At 45.6% G+C, this 15,379-nt stretch overlaps 1 protein-coding gene across 6 annotated transcripts in view; it reads right to left on the bottom strand.

Moving 5' to 3' along the window:
* Positions 1-14,586, bottom strand: part of SETD5 (SET domain containing 5) — a 64,298-nt gene extending 49,712 nt beyond the window's left edge. For 3 of the 6 annotated variants that reach the window (XM_033517580.1, XM_033517581.1, XM_033517582.1), the window contains exon 1: positions 14,423-14,540. The gene's annotated coding sequence lies outside the window, so the exon portion shown is untranslated. Of the gene's footprint in view, positions 1-14,422 lie in introns of all 6 variants that reach the window. The other 3 variants (XM_015640911.3, XM_033517584.1, XM_033517583.1) reach the window with 2 other exon arrangements.
* Positions 14,587-15,379: the final 793 nt, after the last annotated feature.

Below are 15,379 nucleotides of genomic sequence, written 5' to 3'. Positions count from 1 at the left end.
GCAGTCATCAAGGGAGTGGTGGAATGCACAACTGCAAATAAAAAGTAGAAGCATGATCTGGAGCCATTACCAAACTGAGTCACTCAGTTTCCCAGGTGAATTTACAAAGTGATGGACAAGTAGAATTGCTAAAGTACTCTCATTTGGATGGCATGAAAACCAGCAAACAAGTGCCATTAGAACACCACTTCTAACAATTATTTATTTCAAACACTAATAAGCTTTCTGAACAAGGCCAGTTAACTTGTGACAGAGAATATCCTACATTCATTTAAGAATGAAACCTACCAGGAGAGTCTGTGCTCACTCTCAGAGGAATTATAATCATATTGCCATTGTGAATTTTTTTTCATTCTGTTTCTAAAAAAGGATGAAAAAGATTTACAGACTTCTGCTGCGGTCAACCAGAATGCAGGAATGCTCATCTGAATACAGTGAGTGTACACAGTTACATCAGGGCTTCTCTGTAGGGGCTTTCAGAAAGCCTTAACCATATCTTAAACATCTGAAGCAACACAGTATGGGAAAGAGCTGCGTTCCAATGATGCACACCACAAAGCATTAAATTTCAGAGTTCCCTTCACATCTTATGTGTGTTATGCAAGGCAGTATTCTAGCACCAGCTTAACTATTTCTCTACTAAATTTCATCTTAATTTCATGATCTTGGCTAATGACTTCAAGTTCATGTACCTGAACTTGCACCAGCTGATCATGGCACAAAATCTTCAAAGATTCTTAAACTCCAGTGTCATGAAATGAGTATTATCATAATTTAAAAAAATAAATCACAATATATTTTCTTCAAAAATAAGCTGGGCCTTTCGTAAAAGACTAAAATGAATGTTTTCTCCTTTCCCCTTGCCTCTAAACAAATCCAATGTTTAATTACTATCATTGCTAAGAAACTGTATTCAAAATTGAATTTGTCTAACCTCAGCTGATATTGCTATGCCTTTGTCAGCAAATCTCACAAGTCCTTTTACAGAAAGATCAAGTCCTCTCTCAATTGTCTTTTCAATAAGCTGAGTAAGTTGAGCTCCTTTAAACCTCACATCATGAGGCTTATTTTCCAGTCCCTGGATCATTTCTGCAGCTGTCCTTTGAATTCTCTCCAAATACACTGGCATTCTTCTTGAAGCATGGAAACCAAAATTCAATTCCAGTATCAGTCTCAACACTGCTGTGTTTATAAGATTACTTATTTTGCTTCACATTCCTTTCCCCCACTTTTTTTTCTCCTCCTCAATATGCCCAAGAATCACATTAACCCTTTTAAATAAAATAATGGCCCAAGTACAATGTAGAGGCAACAAGCTGTAAAGACCTTAAAGCCCCTTGAGCTACTGCTTTCCAAAATGCTGTTTCACAATTTATAGGTGGGTCTGCAGTTTTGCTAACGAATGCATCACCTTGCAACTGGATGGATTCACATCTTTTGTTGAAATGTGGCGGCACAATTCAGAGATCTCTGAAAATACTTTATTATCCCACCAGCACCTCCCTAGTGATCAAGAATCACCAAATATTTTATGCTAGTCAGACAAAAAGAATCTAAAGAACAGTGATTTAAAATCTGATTTTAAAATCTATAAAGCTAGGTGTGTCCTTGCCAATTTCCAGTCTCAGATATTTCAGGTCTCCACTATTAATGCAATTTCTCTAGCACAAACACTTCCAGTATCAGAGTACAGCCTTCTTCTTCCTATCTTTTGCCCTCTCCACCTAAAACAGGCATGTCCTCCCACACCTCCTACACCCAGTCTAACTTGCACTCAGCCACTGAATAATCCAGATTTGAAGGGACCACTGAAGGTTAAACTGACTGAAACACTGTCTCCCTCTCCCCAAAGCAGGGGCCAACTTAGATCAGTTGCTCGGGGCATTGCTCATTTCTTCTCCAGGGCCACCAAATCTTTGCATAAGTATGTATTTTAAGGCCAAAAATAACTTTCTGATGATCTGACTTTCCACCTAACAAAGACTGGAAAATCTCACCTAGTCATTTTTACACTTGGCATTGAAGCTTACATGAGAGCTAGGCCATGCTTGTCAAGCATGGCCTGAAAAACAGTATATGGATTTACCATAAAACTCACGCAATGCACTGCAGCCTTGAGGTCCCCAAGCAGCATCAACCCAAGCCATTAAGTCTTCACAGTGAAGAAGTATCATATATCTATGAAAAAAACCTGTAGAACCTTTTTTTTAAGAACTAAAACTACATCAAATACTATCTCAGAAGCCTTTGAAAAATGTTTCCAACTACCCAAGTGAAGCTCAGCTCCAAGTACCACTCCTAAGGAGACCTTCCCCTGCATATATATCTGACTGAAGATGCCAGCTTCCCCAGTTTCATGAAATGTGTATTAATGGGAAATTTATTGCCAGAATTTTAAATGTCATCTTTCATGTCCACAGTCATACGATTTATCAGCTCCTCTCTTTATCAATACATTTATTTAACAACACACTTACAACATCAGTTTCCTTGACTACCTAAACAAGGCTGTCCATCATCCTTTAACTAGCACAGAACATCTCAACTCACACATGCCAATTCCTACAAAGCTTACAAGTTCCTGCTTGTCAGTAAGAAAAATCTCCCCCACCCCTCCAAAACCTCCGTAATTATATAAACAAAGGACTTGTGTGGAAATACATTTATCCGTATGAAAGCATTTCATAACAGTCAAGTTATCCCCCTTTCCTTGAAGAACAGCTATGCAAAATCCAAGTGACTAAGAGCAGGGCTGCATGTAAGGTAACAGCATGAACTACTACACTGAAATTAGAGACATTAGCCAAGATCCTGTGATCTCCTCATCTTACGTTTTCCTCAAACATCAATTTTTGGCCCTGTCAGAGATGAAAACCTTCAGTCTGATTCAAGAGAGTCCCCCTTGTTCTCACGTTACGTTCTCTACTCTCCTGTCTGGAATTATTAGAGCTGTATTCTCTGCCAACAGCAAGGAATCTCTTTAAGCTGGAAAAAAATGTGGAACAGAATAAAATAAAAAAAATCCCATCACATGAGTAAATGAGGCTTGACAGTATGATGGATGCTGCAGGTTCACAAGTATGAAGGTACTCCTAAGATGATGGCTTGCGCCTGTTACAGCTTCACATCTTCACATAAGCATAAAAGATTTGCCGCATTCAGGAGGGAGATGCTCAACTATTTAGATCGGACGCATTTTATATAAGACTGAAGATGACTAAGTCACAGCTGGACAGATTATGTTCTAGAAACAAGCTATGTGTTCCTCCCTGTACCTTAAACAACAACATTTCCTCATCTGCATCTTTTCTCCTTTCTCTTTCAAACACAAGATGCTGAATCCTTGCAAGAAAAAAAAAAACCAACAAAAAACCCCCAGAAAATATGCAGGGCAATGTGCTTTAACCAAAAGGAATTTCACATGCACCACTCATCATAGGGCTAATTTGATTTTGTCATTATGGAAAAACTGAGAACTATCGAGACCTCAGCTGGGTAACAGTTGGATAGGAGAATGATCTCAACACAGAAGGAAAACAGCACAGAGAGGAATTATCTTCCTGAATAACACAGATAGATTTTGTGCACACTAAACATTCAAACACAATTTGCCAAAGTACTCTGAAGGCCCCTTTACAGAGCTTATCAGTCCTGTGGCTACAAATCAGTAGCAGCATTGTTCAGAACCCAAACTACCTTGGAGCATTACAAAGCTAGTGAAAACAGGCAGCGAAAACACCCTGGCTCATACTACCATGCTTCCCCATCATCAACTCATACAGATGTTTTCACCTGTAGGCACTGTGTAATGCACTCCCCACCACACCTACGAACAGCAGTATTAAAACCACTGACAGCTTTACTGAAAGAAACTGAAGATACTTAGAGAAGGAACACTACACTACAGAACATGGACATGCAGGCAGAGGTGATGACTGGCATGGGTGAGAGAGCCACCTAAAACTGCAATTTGCACTACTAGACCAGAAGCCAAAAAAAAACCCCAAACCAAACATGCTGTACCTCCACACTGCCTATAAGATACCCTATGTGAGCCAACTCCTTTTTTGTGCCTAATGTTCTTATCAGTAAAATCAAAATACCACTCCTGAGACATCGCATACAGTATTTCTAGACATGAAAGCCAGGGCTATATCTAGTTCTAAGCAGAACAGGAGTGGGGACACATCATCCTGCCAGCATTTCATCTTGAACTTTCAGGGGGCAAAAAGCACCTGAAAAGAATTTCAGTCACTGGCCATTTCACACATTTCATTCCTGGTCAGTAAAAGTAAGGACCCACACATGCATCCTGGGAGAGAAGGGGCAGACTCCAAAAATCAGCGATGATCAGTGTAACTGCAGAGATTTTAACCTTTGCTGAATTATACCTTTTCAATACTAATAGAATTCAATAGAAAGTCCCATTGTTCAAGATTAATTTCTACATTTTAAACTCATCTACCATTTCAATAACAACCATCTCTCAACAAGTTCAGTAAAAAGTTTCCATCATTTTTAAAATATGTGTCAAGGCCACTTTTTTCCTCCTTCACAACCTTCTCTTCATGTAAAACCAAAAATTTTAGAATTCCTTTCAAGTATTGCCCCAGCCCAGTGACTCTCATGGGAACAGACTGCTTCACTATTACTCAGAAAAAGGAATGACGCCTAAACTCTGACACTGGAAGAGCAACAGAAAGCTACAAACTTTGCTTACAAGAACAGCCTGCTCCCTATTCATCTCTGCTGTGTGACACTGTTTAAAAAAACAAAAAACAAAAAAAACAACAACAAAAAAAAGGATTTTTCAAGCAGAGGATTTCACTGAGAGGATCCTGGTTACACTTTCATACAGTTCTGCAAAAACCACAGAACTTACATCAACATTTGGACATCCCATTTCATTCTCCCCGAGATCTTCTTTCAACATGTGATTCAACAAATTTCTACTGACCAGTTTCAAGCTGACAGTCCCAAGCTGCACCCAAGAGAGGTTTAACTAATGACTGTAGGTTTCAATGCATACTCTCAGTTTTAGAACATGCTAGTGCTTTATTCTTTATTAATTTATTACTGCTGTCTGCACATGTAAGACTTAGAAATGCAGGAGCAGGAAACAGGAACTGTGACACATCAATTTCAACTCTTATGTTGTTCCATGGCAGCTTCTGGGAAAAGTCTTTTCCCAGTTTGTGAGTTTTTCATGTTATTACAAATTCTGTACCTGAACATTTCATAAAGGATACTACTCAGAACCTGCCATGGCCAAAGAGAATCCACTGGAGGTGAAACCTGTGTTGTCAGATGCAAACACTTCTGTGCTCAGCTTGACTTTGAGCAACTCACACCATTCTCCAAGTGTTTCAGGAGCTATGCTGGAAAGGTAACAAGCACCACTCTTAAAAGCACTAATGGTGATTTCCATAGGTGTGAAAAGAATGCCAACAGCCTGGGACTTGGGCATCCAAGTGCCTCCCACCTCAGGCAGAGCTTGCAAGAAACAGCCCCTCCAAACAGTACCACTGCAGGGTAGAGTTAAGGTATTTCCTCTGCGTATCTCACAAGTCACAGCTTTAACCTCAGCAGAGATCTTCCAACTGATAAGTGACATATCTAAAGAGACAGATTTGGGATGGCATACTCCAAAATGCAACGTCCTAGTATAACTTTCCACCTCCTGCCCAGCCACTGCCACAGATAAACCATGTGTTCCAGCCCTGAGTCCTTATCCTGGGGCATGGGCATAGACAAGCATTCAGATGGAGTTCCCAGACATCACCCCAGTGCTTCCCTGGGCATTCAGCTGCCACACTGCAAAAAGTCACAACTGCTGGCAGCTGTAAAGATTAAGACAGCACATACACTCTACTTGGTTCCCTTATGGCAAAGTGATTGATTTGGGGCTATTTGCAAATGTTTTCATTAAATAAAAGATTTCCCTTGCAACAGATGAGATTTCTTGCTTATGAGACATACTGCTCACACCCATCATGAATTTTTTTTGCACAGCAATACGCGTTTGGAGATGTCATGACATGCTAGCATTTAAATACCTTTATTCTAACACAAACAGCCAAAATGCTGCCTCAAGTTCTGTTAGACCAAGTAGTCACACTAGGTATGAGAGAAAGCCTCAGCTCGCAGTGAGCAGACAGAGCAGCACCCAACAGGGTCTGCAGTGCACAGACAATTGCTTTATTTCAGATTTGCTATAACCAAGTTTTCCATATTAAAGAAATAGGATTGAAGTTTCTGCTGCAGCTGGCCTTGGCTGAATTACATTTTTGTATTGTTTCAGTCATACTATATATATTTTCAGTGAAGTTACACAGAATTCATGCTATGATTTTTTTATACATTTGACAGTGTATCTTCAGTAATTTGTAATTTTCTGCACACCTCGGTATTTCATTACCCATAACAACTGGCAAGTAAATACAAAACAAAGACTTTTTATTTCCTAGGCTGAAAAAAATATAAGAAACACTGTGTGGTGCATTTACTTACACAGATTAGTACTATTTTTTTATACTAATTAACTTTTTGCCATCTTCCAAAATGAGCCATCACTCTAGCTTTCCACTGTACTGACTTTCTGCAAAAGTATACCTACAAGATTTTGCTGTTTTGAAAGAGTTAAGCACCAAACTTAGGCTGTAACACTTCTCCACCATCACAGACCAAGCCTACATTAAAACTATCATCCAACCAGCTTCTCAAACAAACAAGAACTAAGGGTTTATCTAAATGAAGCACTCCACACACAGTGATCAACGGCACAAACTCACAGACTGGCACAGGTTTGTCAGCACGCAGTGGATGGTGGCTCACTCTCCTTTCAGAGGAGTGTGAAGTTCCAGGGGACAGCCTGAGCTGGCCAAGCTGGGTGTGGCACCGAAAGGCGGAGACCCTGTTCCCCTTCTCTGGTCCCCACCACATCCTCTGCACTTCCACCCATATGCTTTCCCCTATTTATTTTGTGAGGGCTCTGGATGCCTGACAAATCTTGCAGTGAGCCAGTTCAGTTCACTATCTTGGCAAAAAAATAATCCGGCAAAACCCAAAACATAAAATAACCCCAACACAGCTTTCTGCTGGGTTAGCAAACTGGAAGAGTTCAGAAAAGGAATCCAGCAGGAACTAGAGCTGGCAAACAAAAAAGGCAGAACTCCCCATTGGGTGAGAGAGCAAGGGGGAACAAAACTTCCCCCATTCAGCAGCAGAGCAGTTGGATATGCTCAGCTGTCTCGTGTAACTTCACCCGGAGTAACCTCGCTCGCAGGGTGCAGTTCTGCAATAGTTTCAAGCTGACTTCAGCTGGCACAGCTTCAGTGCAGCCTCCTCATCCCTCCCTGCACTGGTGCTAACCTGACCCCACAATCAAGCAGTTCAGGCAGAAGCCAGCAGAAAACTCTTCCTTTCAAATATGAAATGCACTTGTTTTCTGGATGGTAGTCTTCCTGAATAGTTCACTACTGGGGCAGGCATGGGCCAGAACAGAGGCAAAAATGTCACTGGGAAGAACAGGGCTGTCAGCCTGAACTGCCATGGAACACTACTGTGCACCAAAAACCTGCACAAAGCTGTACAGTGAATATACTGTGCGTCACAAAAACCCATTCCAGTTTAACACACCAATTTCCATATACAAGCAAACCCTGAGGTAGAAATTAGAAGAACTGCACAACAAAGCGAGTTTGTGACAAGCTCAGAACCTGACTCTCACCCTGCAAGTATCCTTATTCCCTCTTCCAGGCCATCTTGAACCCCAACATCCTTAAGTTCATAAAACTGCAAGAGAACTTTGAAGCAGCAAGCCAGTCTCCTCTACAATCTAACAGAGCCTACCTAACTCAATCAAGCAGTCATCTTTTCTTCAAAGGTTCACTTTAGATGTATTTATACAGGAAGCTTCCAGATCTTTGCTGTAGCGAAAGTTAATCTACAGCCATGTTACTGAGAGCACTCTTGTAACATTATAAGTTATTCCAATACAATGTCACTGAAACACAGCAAATAATGTTTTAGTGTCTTTAGTTACAGGCCACACAAATGCAAAAGGCTTGCGTACTCTTCCAAGTATCTATAAATTGATAGTGCAGTTCAGGTTGAGGCATGCTATTTTAAGGGCTCCCTGTTGAACCCCCAGGGCACTTCAGTTTCCCAAATCACTGGTTCTCAAACTTTTCTCAGTGTACTCCTTCCTGCCTACAAGCAAGGATACGTTCTCTCTCTCCCATAAAAACAGTTGAGAACTGATCCTTGGCAGCAGTTTCTACACCAGCATTCTGCAGGGCTTCCAGTCCTAAAACTTGACTTAAAGCATTCCCAAAAAGATGCAATCTGGGCAGAGGCACCCCTGGGAAACATGACCACACTGAAAAATACAGCTCTGTTCCCATTCTCTGCACTACCTGGAGCTGTGATGAGACGTTTCAGTCTTCCTGGTCCCCATTCTTCCACCAGCTATAACCTCTGCAGTTCCCATATTCTGCTCCCAGAAACAAAAAGCAACCTTCTGTCCTACAGTGTAAGCAATACTGTCTTATGTGGGCTTCCTTATTCAAATATGACTGTCAAACATAATCCTCAAAAATTCTCTGCCACTTATTTTCATGATTCAAAGTCATGCAAAACCAAAAGGCCACATAATCTGATGCCAACAAACTAAAAGTCCAGGCTGCATCCTCTTTTTTTTCTTTTTTCTCCTTTACTGAATCAGTAGCAGCAGGCTTGTTCTGTTAAAAAGTTTGGTGGCAGGGTCTCACACGCCTTCCTTATCAACAAGTTGCATTTCAAACTTCCTGTTTAAAGTCAAGAAAGAAGGAATCAGAAAGAACTTCAAACTGTTTTCCAGGTTGCTGGCACAGTCACTGAAAACATTTTGTCCTGTAAATTAGCAATGCTGCAGAAGAAAACTCTGGTATGAGCTCTCTGAGGACAACAGGAATAGGCCTGAGTCACTAAATGAGCAGCTACCAAATCCAGACAATATCTTCTTGTCAATGTGTATGATTGCAATTATAATCATGCTCTAAATATGAACACATCAAAAGCACTGTGACCTTTCTACTATGAAATTACTTTGAAATATTTCAGGGCATTTTGGTTTTAAAGCTAACTCACATTCTGCCTCAAAAGGCTGCTTGTAAGTGAAAAAAAAACAACAAACCTAGGCTTCTTTAGAACAGGATGAAAACACAGAAGTTTGCTGCCTTGAAAACTAGATAGATCTGAGTGTTTGGGATACCTCCCCTTTGCTAAACTTAGCCCTTCTGTGACCCTCAGGGAGGAATGCAAGACCTATCTACGTTATCGAGTTTATAAGGATTACACTTTAGCATAAACAACAGATCATTTCTGAACTTCACTCTAAAAGTCAAATTCCTGACCATTTCTCAATGCCACTCTTCTACGTTCCTCTCTCTTCTTCCCCCCTTTTTTCTTCATGTTTGGTGAATGTGGGACTATTAGATTCCTGACCACAAAAGAAATTACTTCTCCCGCTTACTAAAAACTTGCCACTCAAACTGCTGACAAATCCTCCCACATTTTTCCACCTTTAAGTCTGAGTACATCAGTACACTTTCCTGAGTATTTCCCATATTGCTCATTAAAATAATTGGGGCTTATGCATGTTTAGCAGGAGGAAAATAAAACTCACCAATAAATACTTTCTTTCTCAAATGTATTAATTAAAATATAGTTTGTTTGTTCTATGTGTTTCAGCATTTAAATTATATTAAAGAATCAGAATGATGCAGACTTACAATTTAAACGACTATACTGATGGCTCCTGTGTAGGACTTGTGGCAACAAAAACTAGCATTAAAACTATTACTTGCTGAAGATTTCTTTTTTTGGGCCACAGCTTTTCAAGTTCAGACTCATTGGTTGAAGTGAGGAAAAATCCCTTTAGCTATTTTTGTTACAGGAAAATACTACTTCACTACTGGTTCGGGTGGGGGGAGGGGGGACGATGAACCAGAACCTCCTGATTTGTCCCGTAGATCATCCTTCAAGACGAAGAGCATCTTTGCTAATTATAGAAAAAAGAAAAATTAAACTAGGAGCAGTTGAAAAACTGTTTCTCAGCATGCTCAGTGGGCATTAGCTGCGATTTCAGCAGCTTAGCAAGTCCCACCCCTGCGTGAGCTCAGCGGGGAGGCCTGGAGCACTGCACATTCTCCCTGCTCAGCAGGGACAGGGGCTGCAGCTCGGCTGATTTGCTACAGGAATACTGGAAAATTGCCACCAAAATAGCAAATCCTGTGGAAAAAAAACAAAAACCTAACCAAGATCCCCCAAGCAACTTCAATAAGGAATTAAAAGGAAAAAGTGGAAAAAAAAATCCCAGCTCCTATGCTCCTATGGTTTCAAAATGCTGAACTCTTGCTGCATTATGGTCTGGGGCTTTTTCCATGATAAAATAAGCAAAAGGTTTAGGTTAAGCCAGATTTATACAAACCCGTCCCTAACAATGCAAGTGCAAACTTACTGTGCACTAACTCTTGCCACAAATCGGTCATGGGAGCCAAAGACTGGATGTAGAATCTGTAACAGCTGTAATATCCATAGCTATTTTTCTTTTAATTTGGAAGAGGAAAAAAAACTAAATAGACAAGTAAAATACAACAACATTTTTATTTTAAAATCAAATAGCAGTTTAAGTTTCAAAAGGGCAACTGAGACTTAGCTCACATGCTATACACTTAAGCACATTTAACATTTCAACTCAAGCACTGCTACTACATCTTGTACACATAAAGAACACTTTGCCTATTGCAATCTTTCCCATATACTGCACATAACACGGCATTTCACTGGCAAAATTTCAGCGTTACACACACAAGCAGCACCAGAGTAAAAATACAAATGTGCTTTTGTAATACAGCAATAATGTCATGAGAACAATGATTTTTGAATTTTCAAACCTCTGAACAGTCATTATGTTTGTTTTAATATTGCCAGATAGAAACATTTTTATCTCAACACATCATTAGACACAAGTTTGTAAAAGTCTGATCATCCAAAATGAGAGAAAGCATAGACTGGACAAATGAATAAATTACTTGTCTAGGACATCACACATTTAGCTCTCCCTTGCACACTTTTCACCTGGAACTTTGCATTAAAAATGGGGCTTTTTTACTTCAAGGATAATTTGGAAAACTTAAATCAATGATTGCTGGTTGGGTTTTTTCCCTCCAGAAGAAAAGAGTTTAACTTTTTCATGTTTTGAGATTTCAGTTCAATGCCATCCCATTCCTGTATTTTTTCAACTTTGATCTATTAGTTTTAAAATAAAATCTCGCAGTAACTGAGGCTCTGTCTAAAAAGTGATTTAAATGTACACGGGATTTCATCACCCCACCTTGCAGTAGGGAAATATCAGACAACATTAGCTAAGGAATATTACTTTCAGGTCACTTGGGATTTGACAGTAAAATGAAGAGCCAGGGCCTTGTCAAAGCGGTGCCAGTTATCCAACAGAATGTGAGGCAATGGACCAATTCCCCATTATAACCTACAGAGAGACTGTAAACAACCTACAGAGAGACTGTAAACAAAGACCAAGGGGCCATGAAGATCACTTTCTGTATTTCATTAAAACAAGTAGCAGTTTTCATATTCACAAAATTCAGAGTTCAGTAGTGGTGTCATGTCACTCCAGGTTAGGCAATGGACGACACCTCCAGCCCCAGAGACTGATGTGTTTTATGGGGGTTAAAAGTTGCTCATCCCTCCTTCTGAGGCAATTTAGGTGCTGCATATCCCCAAATATAAAAGCTACTCAGAGTTTGGCATCTACCACATGATTGCTGCCAGTCAATCGGATTTAAGGGCATATCTTAATCTCTCTCACATTATTCTGGTCCTGGAATTTTCTTGCTTCGAGCTCATAGTAATTCTGAGTTGGGTAACTCAGGCCAGGGCAAGGGGCTCCCTATGATAGGTGTTAGTTTACAAAGATGGCAGTGTTTTCTAATGCTAATGTATTCCCATGCTGCATACCTCAACTAACAGTTTCATCTCTAACAAACGCACTGGAATATGCTGATAGCTCCAACTCGACAGCACAATATCATACAGACAGGGGCCAGTGCCAAATGGTTAGTTAAGCAGATAAGAAAGGCACTCATTCTTCCTTTGAAGGAAAAAAAAAAAAAAGGAAGCTATTGCAGTCAGGCAGACAGAGTGTGGATGGGAGCTGGCAGATTCCACAATACAGAGTCACGTCAAAAATGGCCTCCTGCAAACTGTTCCTTCGAGCATTTGAGTCAACCGAAAGGGAGGAATCTTTCCCAGTTAGCCACAGGAGTTTTACCTCCCTATTCCACAGCAGAGCAACATTTCCTATGCATTTTGACATACAAGCACGAAAGAAGCTCAGAGAATAAATTGTACACTGCAGCAGAGGGAAACTCCTCTCCCCAGTTTGTTTCCAGTCCCAAAGTTGAGCTGGGACTTTATTTTGACAGTTCCCTGCTCTGTGAATGGAAAATCCCTCCTCAGCACTAGCAGGCTGGTGTCTGCTGCACACACCCACTGCACACAGCAGAAATTCCAGTCAATAAGGCAAGTGGGGCCCAGGCGCTGGAAGGGGAGGAAGGAGACATACAAACAATAAGAAAAGCATCTGGCTCTGTTACTGGCTGGGAAGGAGACTGGAGTTCAAAAAAGACACAACTGCAGCCTTCACTTCACAGGAAGATCATATCAATTCTTGCTGCCCTACTTTTCACACAGACCCAAATATGTGGAAAGGGTAACTTGGGGCTTCCAACCCACACTTTAATGCAATTCCATTAACTCAAGATTGGTGATGAAACCCACCATGGACCTTTTTGTCCCACAGGACCAAAACATACCCCTGTTCCTGCTTTAGGCCTGTGGAAAGAGCCCACAAAGTAAAGTCCTTTGCTGAACATGAGCCAGCCATCCCTATACCACCACACTAATGGAGGCTGCTCTGCTGTCCTTCCCTGGAGATAGCAGCCAAGTCTAGTGAAGCTTCTCTCATAGCAACCAGAGCTCCAGAGCCAACAGCAGCTGCTGTCACTGCCTTCAACGCTTACCCACAGGATCCAGAGCACAGCAACACCCTCCTCCCTGCACCTCTACAGCAAAAAAAAAGCCCTGAATGCTGGCAACAAGATGACTTCCTAGGTCAACCACAAGAAGCAGAAAAAAAAAAAAATCCTAGTATTTCCTATACAAGTGAAAAGAGGAATCTCTGAATATTGAAGAAAATAAGAAATTCCTTTTTTGGATTTAGATTCTGGCAGCAACACCCAGTCAGGGTGGGGGCAACTGCCTGAAATCCATAATGTACTAGCACACCATGAGACACCAACATCAAGTTCTTCCCCTCACCCAAGGAGAGGGATTCGCCCCCGCCGTACCCCCAACGCTCTCATTACATCATGGCCCGAGCCCGCAGCAGCCATAGGAGCCCTGCAGCACCCCGTGACCTCTCCAGCCCCGCAGAACACCCTCCACCCCCCAAGAGCAAACCCAGGATCTCAGCTGGTGTCAGAGGAACAGGAGGACACGGCCGAGAAGGGGCTGCGAACCCCCCCTCCCTGCTACACCCGTTTCCCCGCTTCCACAGGGCCACACGCGGCCTCGCCTCTCTCCCTCCCCCGGGACGGCGAGACACTGCCCGGCGCCGCTTCCCCACCCGGCCCGGCGGTGAACTCCGGTCACCGGCACCCAAGGACGAGCCGCCGGTCGACAGTGACCTTGCCGGTGCCGTCGGGGGTCGGAGCGGGGCCGGGGCGCGGGCAGCGCGGCGGGGAACCCCCCATGCGGCGGCGGTGGCCGCGGTGACGGGCGAGAAAATGCGGGAGGATCCGCGCTGCAGCCGCCGGCGCCGGGAGCGGGGGTTACGAAGGAAGGCGCCGCACGGGCACCATGAGAAAGCAGAAAATGCAGGTCAAACACCGCCTCCCCCGAGGCCTGGAGGGGCCGGCGGTTCGGGGCGGGCAGCCACGGCCCGAAGGCTGCCCCGAGCCGGACAACGACCCCCGCGGCCCCTCGGGACAATGCGGGGACACGGGGGCAAGGAAAACGCCGGGCTGCAGCGGGGCTTTCCCCGGCGCTCGTCCTCACCGACAAAGCCCCGCGGCCGCTCCAGCCCCAACTCCGGCCCTGGCATTGCAGCGGCCGCCAGCGTCCCGAGCCCGCGCACCGCCGGGCCCGCCATGATGCCCGCACACCGCGCCGGACCGGGTCAGCTCGGGCCGGGCCTCAGGGAGCTCGGCGGGGCGCTGCCGACCGGGCTGCCAAGGCAGGACAGAGCAGAGCGTCAGACCGCGGGCCGCACCAGAAGCCCCCACGGCCGTCCTCCCAGCCGCCCGCCCCAGCGTTCCCTAAAGCCGCCGGGTACGGCCGGTTCTCACTTGCCCGCGCCTACCTGGCCGGCCCGTTTCCCGGGCCCCTGCGCGGCACCAGGCCCGGCTCGGCGCCACGGCGTGTTCCGGGCAGCCGGCGAGAGCGAGCGCTCGGCCGCGGCAGCGGCGGCCCCTCCCCCGGCGGCGGCGGCGGCGGCTTCTCCCCGGGCCGGGCGGAAACGGCACTGGGTACACGGGGATCCCCGGCGCCGGCGCCAGGGGCGCCCCGGGCACGCCCACCCCGCTCCCCGTTGGCTGTCACGCCGCCGCGTCCCGCCCCGCCGGGGCGCCCGCCGCCGCCACCGCCCCGCCCTCCCGCCTTCGCCATTAGCGACCTCGCCTGGCGGCCCCGCCCTTGCTGCCGCCTCATTGGGCTCCACGCGGCCGCCCCGCCGCGCGCCCCACGGTCGCGGCGCCCCATTGGCGCGCGGCGCTGCCGCTCGGCGCCGAGAGGAGGGGGGCGGCCGCCGGCAGCGTCGACGCGCTGCGGGGCGGGTGGGCTGCGGCAGCCTCCGCCGGGCGAGCCGCGCTACGTGCCGAGGGGCGGGGCCGGCGGGACGCGATTGCTCGGCGCGGGGCGACTCCCGCGTCGGGACACGTGGCAGAACGAAGGGGCGGTGCGGGGGGCGGCCGGGAGGTTTGGGCGGAGGGGGGGGGCCCAGGGCGCCTGCGCGGCGACGCGCGCGATGGGCCTGCTGCGCGGCACGTCCGCGCGCGCGGGTTTGAGCGGGGGGGTGGGGGTGGGGGGCTGGGCCGGGGGTACCGGCTAAGGCCGCCCCTCCTCGGGCCGGGCCGGCGGGACCAGCGCACCCACAGCTGGCCGGTCCCCGTCCCTTGAGCCCCGAACAAAGGCCGCGGGGCAGTGAGGCGGAGGGACGGCCCCTCCGCGGTAGGAGGGGCGGGCGAGCCGGGCAGGAGGGGCCCCGCGGCGCTCGGTGCCCGCGCTGGGCTGTGGGCCTCCGCCCGGTTCAGATTCTCTG

This window comes from Parus major, chromosome 12, assembly GCF_001522545.3.
Source record: "Parus major isolate Abel chromosome 12, Parus_major1.1, whole genome shotgun sequence".
Taxonomy (NCBI): Eukaryota; Metazoa; Chordata; class Aves; order Passeriformes; family Paridae; genus Parus; species Parus major.
The sequence above is the reverse complement of the archived record's forward strand: the minus strand, read 5'-3'. Positions and strand labels throughout refer to the sequence as shown.